This window comes from Agelaius tricolor, unplaced genomic scaffold, assembly GCF_023055355.1.
Source record: "Agelaius tricolor isolate 1412-34295 unplaced genomic scaffold, bAgeTri1.0.p SCAF_6, whole genome shotgun sequence".
Lineage (NCBI taxonomy): Eukaryota > Metazoa > Chordata > Aves > Passeriformes > Icteridae > Agelaius > Agelaius tricolor.
In genome coordinates, this window is record NW_027269266.1 from 54,105,199 (window position 1) to 54,117,571 (window position 12,373).

Below are 12,373 nucleotides of genomic sequence, written 5' to 3' on the forward strand. Positions count from 1 at the left end.
TTCCAGATCAATTAATACAAATGGTTTACAATCAGACTGTAATTTGGATATGCATCCTTCAAAAATCCACAGAAAGGAAAGTGCCAAGGAAAGTTTATGTTTCCTTCTTAGAAAGTTGGTGGGAGATAAATCTGTTATTTTGCTGACCATGTGCATTGTAATCTAACAATGTCCATCTTGCATTTTATTGCTAAAAGCAGAATTTCCTGGGCAAGTTCCTTGACCTTACTTTGCTTTATGGCAAAATCAGCCTTCAGGAGGATTTGGATTATCTTCTGTTTCTTAAAAACTTCTTCAGCAAAAAGTGCCCCACATGATGATGTTATCAATGTGTTGCAAGCGTTCTGGAGCTCCACCCTTTTCCAGTACAGCACAGATCAGTCCACGGCAGATAGTGGGGCTGTGTTTCCACCCCTGAGACAGTTCAAGGTGCCTTTTCATTGCGAAAGCAAACTGTGGCCTTCATTCTGCTGCTAAAGGAATGGAGAAAAATGTATTAGCAAAGTTCATGGCGTCACCTCTTTGCTGCTTTGTACTCCAGTTCATACTGAAGTTCCAGCATGTCAGTCACAGCAGCACACAGTGGTGGTGTGACTTCAGCCAGGCCCTGATAGTCCACTGTCAGTCTCCACTCTCCACTGGACTTATGCACTGGCCATATGGGGCTATTAAAGGGCGAGTGAATCTTGCTGACTACTCCCTGGCTCTCCAGTTCATTAATCATCTCATGGATGAAGGTCAGAGAGTCCCAGTTAGTGCAGCATTGTTGCTGATGATGCACTGCTGTGGTAGTAACTGGTACCTATTGTTCTTTAACCTTCATCATTCCCACAGCAGAAGGGTCCTTTGAGAGACCAGCAAGGTATTCAGTTGTCTAATTTCCTCTGCCTCCACAGCGGCTATCCCAAAATCTCAATGATACCCACTTGAGTCCATGAAGTACCGTCTCCTGAGGTAATCTATGCCAAGATGCATGGGGTCTCTGGGCTAATCAGAATGCGGTGATTTTGGCATTCATTCCCAATCAGGCTCACTACAGCTTCCAGTACTCTTAGATGTTGGGATCCCCCTATCACCCCAGAAATAGATTATGTCCCTGCAGATCTTGATGGCACCAGGGTACATTGCGTGGCAGTGTCAACTAAAGCCTTATTACTCTTGTGGGTCTGATGTGCCAGGCCATTGGATGCACACAGTCCAATAGATCTAATTGTCCCTTTCTCCTAGCTGGCTGAAGACAGGGCCCCTGTAGTTCTTGTCAGAGAACTCATTGCTCGTTTTTAATAAATATGAGCTGGAGATCCCTTCAAGAGGATCAGAAATAACATTCAGTCCTTCCATTCTGTCTAAGGACTCGCCCACTGGAAAATGGAGTGGCATTTATCCTTGAAGAATTTCCTGTGGTGGTCCTGTCCCTTTCTCTCAGCTCACATACCTGTGCTTCTAGGGCAGAGGTGAGTGTTCCATCCCTCTTCCTTATGGCTTCTCTGTGGTCGTGCAGATAAAACTGCAGGTTACCTTGTGGTGTGTACCCCTCTCTCAAGCAAGGGGCTGCATGCTCCCAACAGCAGAAACTCTGGTCTATACTGACAGGGGCATGGGACATTTTCTCTCTAGCTTGTTTGAGCCTTTCAAATCTGTCTGCAGTCTTGTACAGTCTTTTCAATGCCAAGATGCAGGTTGATAGGGAGCAAGAGAGATGATTTTCATACTGTCCAAGTTAGGTAATCACCTGAAGCAATGTTTCTTCTCCTTCTTTAATTGACATCAATGTCAATGGCTTAGTATATGACAATGGTGCACTCTAAACAATCTTCAGACACATGGATTGTGTAAGCTGGACCTGATCTGGATCTACAGTGGACTGCTCATTATTTGATTCCCTACAAATTTCCTCCACAACAGCCAATTCTCTCAGGTACTGGATACTTTTCTCCATGGTCTTCCACCTGCTTGGACACACTGTTAGCTCATCCTTAAGAGAATACCTTTCCTTCATGCCTGATAGGAGTCGCCTCCAAGGCCTGAGAGTTTCTGTCCTCTCCCCAAACCTGCTGACAATGCCCACATCCCAGAACAGAGGAACAGAGATCCCAGTTACTTGGTTCTGCTACCATCTGCTGAGACAAAGGAGAAAGTGGTAGTTGGTACTGCAGTCCTGATGGTCATGCAGCATTTCCTGAGACAAAGGAGAAAATAGAGAATGTTACCGGTAGCTCAATGGTCATGCGGATTTTCCCAAGACAAGGGAGAAAATGGTGGACATTGCCACAGCCCAATGGCGATATGCAGCCTTCCGAGATAGAGAAGAAAATGGCAGACACTACTGCAGCCACTCCCTCCTTTCCCCTGAGCCCAAGACAACAAAAAATAATGATGAACAAGCCCCCAGGCTGGACTCTCTGTGCCACACTGACTGCTCTACTTCGCCTGGACTACCTGGACCACACCTGGACTGCACTGACCACACTACTCTATTCATCACTTTTCTCCCTCAGGATAAAAAGGAAGTAAATAAATAGCCATGCTTTTGCTGCTTGTTGGCCTTTTCTTCCACATGAAGCCATGCCTCCCAGAGTTTATGTGAGTGGTGTGGAATAAACAACCTAGACATGCCCACACTGACTAGGCTTCACCCCTCTCATGGAGTTAATTTTCTCAAATGTGAGAAAATTAACTCTCCCCCAACCAAAATTAAGGCAATATATTAACAGGCTTTTAAAATGTATTTTGGACTTCAATCAGGGAAAATCACACAATCTATTTGTAGACAGCAGCTATAAGTTGGTATTGCTGAAAATTGCCTGTCTTCTAGGTGGTCTCAAAACTCATCCTTGCAGTTTCCCACAAACAGCATCATGGTTCAGCTTCTTCCTTATGGAGATTGCTTGACAGATTCTCTAAACCTTTTTAAAAGGTATTTCAATTACCCTTTGTACTTTCACCAGATGTTTCTTCCAGTGTGTTGGTCTGGTCTATAGCTTTCCATATATGAAAATGAAGAAGAAAAAGCCTAGGGAAAATTTCAAAAAGCTGAAAGGTTTCTGCTGCTGTAGTTCTCAAATACTCAACTTTATCCTACAATCATAGCAACTGACCTTCAGGCTTTAAAGTTTCAGAGTTAAAAGACCACATTTTCTGCTTATGTAGTGTTCTAAGGTGCCAGTTTTTCTCCTGAGACATGCAGGATACCAAAGCAGCTGTCAAGAAATGTTATTAAAAATTAACTATAGGGAAAGCCCCTCTAACTTCTAATGCAAGCATAAGTGAAGTTAGAATTAATCTGTGGACCTGGAAAAAAACCAGGTGGATGCAGGCAAATGTCACCTTTGTTAAGGTAAATGTGAATCATCTGTTGCAACAACAGTCAATTATTTTCCATACAGTTTTACATTCATGCATTAGGTAGAGAACTACAAAACACATGTAACTGTGTAATCTGGGCTGAACTGTAGGTACAAGCTGAGACATTAAAAAGTGGATGAAATGTCTGCAGGCCAAGTTAATATCAGTTATTTGGCTCCAGAAAGACTTCCATGTATCTCCCTGGTTTTGCCCTGGAAGGAGGTATGATGTGTGCTCTGCTATAAAGACTCATTGAGAAAACATACCAGGTAGGTAGGTAAAGGCTGAATGAAAGCCTTTATCTATGAAAGCTCATATGTATATGTATTTTAAAATGATAATACTACAGGACCAAATAACCCTTCTGAGTGTAAGTCCAGGTTCTACAATTTTTATAGTAAGATAATAGAAACTTATAAAAAAGAAACGTGTAGTAGGAGAACCATGTTACGCACAGTTCCTGTCTGCTTGTTACTGTGATTTCCTGTACTCAGATCAAGTAGTCACCTTCATCTGAGTTAGACAACTAATTTGCACCTACATACTTATTAGATGTGCACTGAAATAATGGTCCCAGAGTAAAGACTTGAATTTCCCATATGGTCAGTGTGAAACCACAGTTCTGAGCTACAGAGATGAAGTAGAAAAATGCACCCACCATTCACTTCACAAGAAGCAATGGATCCCCTACCTTCTTACCTCCAGGTAGAAGGAAGTGACCTTGGAGATGAAGGGGAGTAGAAAAGGGTTTCTGTTTGAGGTGGCAGGTGAATCCCCTCCAGACCTAGCTCACCTCCCTGTGTGCCCTTATACAAGGCCCTGGAATCTCAGGACCAGGGAAATGGGACTGTGGATTAAAGTTTTTTTGGGATGGACATGTTGCCTAGGGCAGAGAAGCCTACCTTCAGCATGATGACCTCCCCAGTTAAAAAAAAAAAGAGAGCAGTAGTTATTGGTGATTCCATTTTGAGAGGAATGGAGGGCCTGATATGCCAGCCAGACCTAACTCATAGGGAGATATGTGGCCTCCCTGGGGCCTGGGTAAGGGAAATAATCAAGAAGCTTCCCAGCCTGGTACAACCCACTCTACCCTCTATTGTTTTTTCTGGTAGGCACCAACAATGTCCCAACAAGAAGGCTGTGGAGAATCAAGGGGGACCTTCAGGGCCTTGGGACAACTGATCAGGAAAAACTGGAGCACAAGTTGTGTTCTCTTCTGTCCTGCAAATTACAGGGAATGTTTGGGCAAGGAACAGGCAAATCATGAAAATGAACACCTGTCTTTGAGATAGGTGTTATGAGTTGAATTTTGGGGTTTTTTGGGTCAATTTATACAACACTGAGCCTGCTGGCAACTAACAGGGACTACCTGTCTCAAAGGGAGTAAAAGTCTTGGCTCAGGACCCTTTACTCAGGGCTCAGGGCTCATGAAGAGAGGTTTAAACTAGATTTGAAGGGGAAATGGAGACACAGACAGGCTTGACAGAGATAAGGTGTGGTACAGGGAGAACTGTAGTGATGACTCTAGCAGCAAAAAGAGGTCTAAGGGAGAATAGCTTGATCAATAACAAGCAGCCAAAGACATAACCAGAAGACAGAACTGTGTGGCATCCCTGTACACCCCTACTGGGATATTGACACAATTAAATACTACAAAGAGCCTGCACAACAATGCATGCAATATAGAGAACAAACAAGACAAACTAGAGATCTGTATGCAGTCACAGGGCTTTGATCTCATTGTGATTATGGAAAGTTGGTGGGATGTTGTAGTGCGTTTTTATACTTTGTAATACTTTGAAGTAGTTCTGTTTTGTATCCCCATATTTTTCCCAAATGGTTTATCCCAAACTGTACCCCCCTCCCTTTACCTGTGTTATCCCTCTCCCGGGATGAGATCATCCCCAAACCCCCACCCTGGCTCTCTGTCAATCACTCAGCATCCCATCCCCTCCATCCAGAAGTTTTGATCCAGGTCATCGAGTGATTAGCCAGAGGCTAGGGTCAGCCCCCCAAGCCTTGTCCCATACGCTGTCCTATATGTCTATCCCCCAGCATCCATCCCTTAGGGTCACTCATTGGTTGGTAAAATGTTATCTACTTTTGGTTTCCACCTCCCTTTAAATGTAACCTTGGCACATCTCCCGGGGCTCTCGGCAGGAGGCCCCGTGAGGTGCAGGAGCTCCTTTGGGACTCCTAATAAAACCTTGGATTAACCCCTGCTAAGAGTCGGCCCTTTCTCTTCTACCGATGTCTCTGGTGTCTCTTCTGCTGCAAAGGTGACCAGCCCAGGTGCCCTCAGCACCCTCGGGGCACAGAGAGTGTCTCCCCGCCAGCCCAGGTGCCCTCAGCACCCTCGGGGCACAGAGAGTATCTCCTCGCTGTCGGCCGTGTCGGGGCTGCCCCCGGTGTCTGCAGACTCGGGACTGGCCCAGGGTTCCTGAGAGGCTCGCAGAGGGACCGAGACAGTGGGATACCTCAAATGACTGGAAGAGTTGTTGTCATTAAGAGCTGCATGCTGCTTGAGAAGGAGCAGAGAGGCACAGTGGTAGAGTTGCAGACTAGCAAGGGTAACACAGCTGCAGGTATTTCCTACTGGCTGCCTAAGCAGGAGAAAAAAGTGACAGCTTGAATCAGCCTCAAATTAACAAGCATATGGGGGACTGTAACTTGTCTGACATTTGCTAGAGAAGAAAGACAGTGATGCACAAACTGTCCAGGAGGTTCCCAGAAAGCACTGATGACAACAAAATCCTTGGAAAGGTGATGGAGTGCCTCATTTTGGAGGCCCTCTCTATCCACGTGGATGACAAAAGAAGGGGATCAGAAGTAGTCAGCATGGATTCACTAAAGGTATATCATGCTTGACCAGCTTGATGGCCTTCTATGATGAGACAACTACCTGGATGGATGAAGGGAGAGCAGTGTGCATTGTCCGCCTCAACTTTAACAAAGCTTCTCACACTGCCTCTCACAATGTCCTCATATGCAAATTCAGGAAGTGTGGACTGGATAAGTGGATAGCAAGGTGGATTGGGAACTGGCTGAATGGCACATGACAGAGGGACGAAATCAACAGAAGAGACTCTAGCTGGAGGCTTGTCACTGGTGGTGTCTCCCAGGGGTCAACATTGGGTCCAGTATTGTTTAACTTGTTTATCAGTGACTTGGGGGGAGGAGCAGATACCTCCTCAGCAAGTTCACTCATGACTCAAAGCTGGGAGGAGTGGTCAATACCCAAGAGTGTTGTGCTGACATTCAGAAGGATCTTAACAGGTTGGAGAGAAGGGCGGAGAAGAACTATCTGAAGTTCAACAAAGACAAATGCAGAGTCCTGCACCAGTACAGGCTGGAGGCCAAACCACTGGAAAGCATCTCTGCAGAGAAGGACCTGTGGGTCCTGTTGAACAACAAGCCGTCCATGAGCTAATAGTGAGCCCATACCAGTGGCCAAGAAGGCCAATGGTATCCTCAGGTGCATTAGGAAAAATATTGCCAGCAGGTGGAGGGAGGTGATCCTGACCCTCTACTCTGCTGTCCTGAGATCACATCTCTAGTGCTGTGTCCAGTTCTGGGCTCCTCAGGACAAGAGTGACAGGCAGTTCCTGGAGCAGGTTCAATGGAGGGCAACAAAACAGATGAAAGTTGTTCAAGAACTCCTTCCATACGAATGCTAGAGTGAATCGAAGAGGCAGGCGAGGGGCAAAACACCGTCCTCTAGCAGTTTGAAAGCTGCGCACACAATGCTGGTGTTGTGCGGCTTCGTTCTTCACCTCTTGGAAGCTGCCACCCTAACATTTTTCCAGGGCCTAACTGGCCCAACCTTTCTTTCCAATCCCCCTGAATATCCCATTATTTTAGAAACATTTTATCCCTATACTATCCATGATACCACATCTGATCAAAGCTGCAGTGACCTCTGAGGCTATGGGTTTTTTGGCTCTTACAGTCAGGAAAGCGTTGATTTCCCTCCATGTTGTTTTGTCTGGGAATGTAGAGTTTTAATATACAAATGTAAGTGTACAAAGGTGGCAGCAAAAGGCAGAGTTGGGGAGGGCTTTGAAGGATCTTTTAAGTGAAGACAAGAAATTTGAAAAAAAAAATCTGTAGGATTTTTTTAATGTAATGAGATGGTGGGATGCCTAGCACTGATGGCAAAAGGATTTATTTTGAATTGAGTTAATAGAGGATGTGACAGAATGTGACAGAGAGCTCTAGCTGCATGGACAGTCACACCTCAGGTAAGGGGAGAGGAAGACATGAAAAGATGAACACTGATTTGTGAGCTTAAAGATGAGCTTAAATTTGTGAATGGCATTTTGGAAACCGAAATTGCCACTTTTACATAATATCTGTCCTGTTGTTACCTGTATTATTAAAAGAAGTGGTTTTATAAGTAATTGTTTAATCCCTGAATAAAATTCATTCTGCTGTTTCTTTGCAGGCGACTGCTGGAAGGGCAGTTCAGGCTGCTACCACGGGGTGTCTCTTCCTAGTACAGCATGCCATCCTTTCTGCTGTGACCCACATCCTCTCCCCGCTGATAATTACTTTCTCTTATCTGGTGAAGAAAATTCTCTTCAAAGGATTTCTTTGATTAAGGAAATTCATTAATATGATGTCTAGATAATATTAATGCTTTCCTGCTTAAGTCTTCTCACTTACTGTTTGAAACAGCACATTATTCCATAGTTTCTTAAGATCAGCATATTTGGAGTTTAATGGAAGCTCTGCTATCAATTAACTAACATTTTTTACGTTCCAGAAAAAAATATTTGAGAAAAGTAAATCTATGTGTTATTATTTCAGAAAACATCCCTGCCCATCTCTTACACATATGGATTTATTGTGAGTGTTTACCTGAAGAAAAATCTCCCACTTGGGCTTTCTGAGCTCATCTCGCAAACTGTCATATTCATGCTCAGCAAAACGGACAAATTAAAGAAATGTTCAGGAAATTAAGGTCCCTTTAACGCTACGAGCAATCGCTAAAAGGTGTGATTGTTAATAGTTTCCACCAGATGGCTCCCGAGGTTCAGAGGTGATGCAGTGCCAAGCAGTCAGAGAGGATTTGGTTCATGATCAGTGATTCCATCCATAAACCACTCCTGCAAAGAGCAACAGAGTTGTGACTTTAGCCCACACCCCATCGACGATCAGCATCACCACAGGGATGTGCATCAAGAAGTGTTCTATAATGTGCCTGTGAGCACACATGCAGGGAACAAATGAAACAACATGGTGACCAGCAATGATTAAACAATTCAATGGTTCCTTAAAGTAATTTGTTTTAAAAAGCTCTGATCAGATTTGTTGTTATCTCAATCCTCCAGGTACTGCTGAAAATGTCTGTTGTGGTTTAACCCCAGCCAGCAAGAGCCATGTAGCTGCTGCCTTGCTACCCTCACCCCAGTAGAAAGATAATTGGAAAGAAGAGGCAAAGCTCCTGGGTTGAGATGAGAACAGTTTAATAGCTCAAACAAAATAAAATATACTACTCCTTCTACTGACAATTGTAATTGAAAAGAGAGACAAGGAGCAATAAAACCCAATAGAAACAAGTGATGCACAGCACTATTGCTCACCACTCGCTGACTGATTCCCAGTCCATTTCCCAGCAGTGATCTGCCCCTCCTAGCCAGCTCTCCCAGGTTTATATACTGGACAGGGTGCCCTATGGTTTGGAATATCCATTTGGCCAGTTTGAGTCAGCTGTTCTGGCCATGCTCCCTCCCAGGTCCTTGTGCAGCTTCTCACTGGCAGAGCACAGGAACCTGAAAAGCCCCTGGCTCAGGCTGAACACTGCTGAGCAACAGCTGAGCTATCGGTGTGTTATCAACATCAGTCTCACACTGAATTCTAAACATCACACTGTACCAGCTAAGAAAAAACTAACTCTATCCCAGTTAAAACCAGACAGATCCATTTATTTATTTTTTTCCAGAAAGGAAGAAATATGACAAGGAATCTATTAAATAAAACTTATTCATTTAAGAAATGAACTTCCTATCTCAAATTATGAACCCAGAATTCATCACAAGCTCAGTCATAGGCCTTTATTCAGAATTAGAATAGCAGTGTTCTGAAGAGTAGACAAAAAGTTAACAGTGATGGTTCTGACAGACAAAGAGTTGGGACATAGGTATTGTCTTTTAAAAGTAGTTGCCTAATTTACAGTGTGAACAGGTTTTGAGTTTTTGGTTAAATACTTAGGATTCTTTTTCCCCCCCAACATGCGCTTTAGACACTTTTGGGGAATTGTAATTATGTAATATTTATTATTATTATTATTATTATTATTTTTGTTCTGGGTTATTCCATTTGGAATCTCACAGTTATTTGAAGCTCTAGTGTATGATGAAGGCAAATTACACTCTTGCGACAGCAGTGCGAAAAAACCGTACCTTCGATGTGTTCAACACTGACTTTACTGTGAACTTGAAATCTTGGTCTGACTTTTGGGCTGTGGGAGATTTCATATTTTCTGATAGGTGTCACTTCCTCTAGAGCAGCATTGTAATATGCCTGCTAAGATCAAACAGCAAATTCCACCTGAAATCATGGAGTTGCAACTCAGTAGCTGATATAGTAATTGAAAATGTCAAGTGTGCATGTGGGCCAGTGGTACACTACCTGGTGTGCCTGTTGTCCACTTACTCACATTCTTCCTCTGATTCAGAAATCTCTGGAAACAATGACAAAGATAGCTCATCTTTGGAATATTTTATATCTCTGTCTACCAATAAAATAGCTGCCTATGTCAGTTAATCTAGATTATTTAAAGCACTTTTGCTCATCTATATTATTTGTTCACTTCCCTTACATGGAAAAATTTAGTATCTAGTAAATTTGTTATGGGAACTCTTGTTATCTCACTTTTTTTAATCTTTTCTAAATTTAAAGCAAAAATAAGTGATGATAAGAAGAGATCCTTTGTAAGATTAAACTGATAATTCCATAAGATGCAGATCATTCTACTGTTAGAGTCAAAAATAGTGAGAGATGTTCACAGGAATTCAATTAAATATGAAGGGCTACTTATTCTGTAAAGTGAAATTTTTGATGAACAAAGCCTTTCATAAAAAGTAAACATTTGAACAGATAGTATTTCCTTTCTTCTATCATTTATACTTTCATTTGAGGATTGATATTATTTCCTGTTAACTAATGCATAAATACACACTTTCCTTAATAATAGGAATTTCCTTAAAGTTTATGTTGGTTTTCTGTGAATCAGAGATTGAGCACACCAGTCGCAGCAGCCTACACTGCTGTTTGAAATAGGGCAAATATAGTGAGTGCTACCAGGATAAACCTGTGCACTGAACCTGTGTCCTGTTCTTATTTTTGTGCTGCCCCAGATGTTTGAGAAACATCATTTTTTCAAATGAGAGCTATGGTCACTTGTCACACTAAGATACTCTCTGTCATTTGAGGCCAGCAGAACCTGAGCAGATGGTCTCATTTCTGCAAATACAATAAACACAATTAAACCTTTAATTGATGCACTTGTAAATGCAAACAGTAGTTTCATTTCTATGTGAGGGAAATAATTGGTCTCCTTTCCTGAGATCATTTGAAGGGATCCCAAGACATGAAAGTATGTGGTCAAATAGTGAAAGAACCCTTGTGAATGGATACATTTCCAATCCTGGACAAATTATGAAAGAGATGGAAAACACAACCAATGGTGTCTCTGAAACACCACCTTTCTTTCCTCCCTTCCCCTTTTTAAATGGCAGTGACAATCAGTGATGTTCTTCAGACACACTGCCAACAAACTTTCTCCAAGTTTCTCATTAGTAAGTGAAAGTATTTATTGTGCATTTCTTCCAAGTCAGGAGTAAGGGAGGTAGTACTAATAAAGTGAATGCATGATGAAGGGGAAGCTCTCTGGGTCCTCTCCTCAAGTAATGGAAGCTGGGGCTCTGCACCATGGCACTCTGAGGGAAATTGGTCAAGTAGAACAGCACGAGGTGATATTTGTGTCTGCTTTCACATTTTAAGCAATTTGTAGCAAATGCTGTGAGATGTGTCAGTGAAAGAGGTGTGAATGTTCTGTGAATGAACTGGGGTTGCCTTGGGGCTGTAGAGATGACAAGATTAAAATACGATGATTTATTATGATACAAATATGTGTGAATGCAATCGAGGTTGAACTCAGACTTAATGAAAAAATGTTATAATTTATTTTTTTATTTTCTATTTTACTTTAGAAGGACAATTATACTAAGGATTAGGACTGGATAATTAGAAATGTTATGTATTGCACTTGTTTTGTATCACCAAATAACATTCTATTTACTATAGTAATATCTTCCATTTTATATAGTGCTGCATTTTTCCATGGAATAGAGATTTATGGAATTTCTCATTTAAGAAGTATTCTAGGATCTGTCTTGCTCAGCCCTAAAGCCATTCATGCACCTAAGAAGTACATTTAGTATGCTTCCATATAAGGGGATGCTGGTTCAGAACTGCACTGATCAGAGCCCACAAGTGGAATCAGAAATCTTGTGTTTAGACTGAACTCGAATAGGCTTTGCTGTTTTCTATTGCAGTAGATTTTTGTTACTGTCTCACCAATCTCTGTGGAGTCAGCTGAGTTCTGATGGTTATAAAATGATCCTTGAATGTTCCTTCAGATGTATCTCAGCTTTCATCTCTATAAGATTTTGGTTGAAAATAAACTCTAACAGTGTTAATATTTCTAAAGGGAAAAGAAACCCAATTCAACAGCGTTTCTTCCACTCTTCCACTTAACTTCTTGTATCTTTCTCCCTGATTTTCTGAGTTATTTCTCAGACACAACCATGTATGGGATACATGGTATGTATATATATATATATATATATTCTTTCCCAGCATTTTTCAAACTGCTCAGCGAGCCTGTCATGAAAAACAAAATTAATTTCTGAGTAGAAAGTCAGGGCCTCTAGAACATAACTGACAGTTTTAAAGGTTTAAAACCTTTAAAATTAATTTTGGTTTTACTTAGTCTAGAAGGAATAGAGCATTGTGTGCCTTC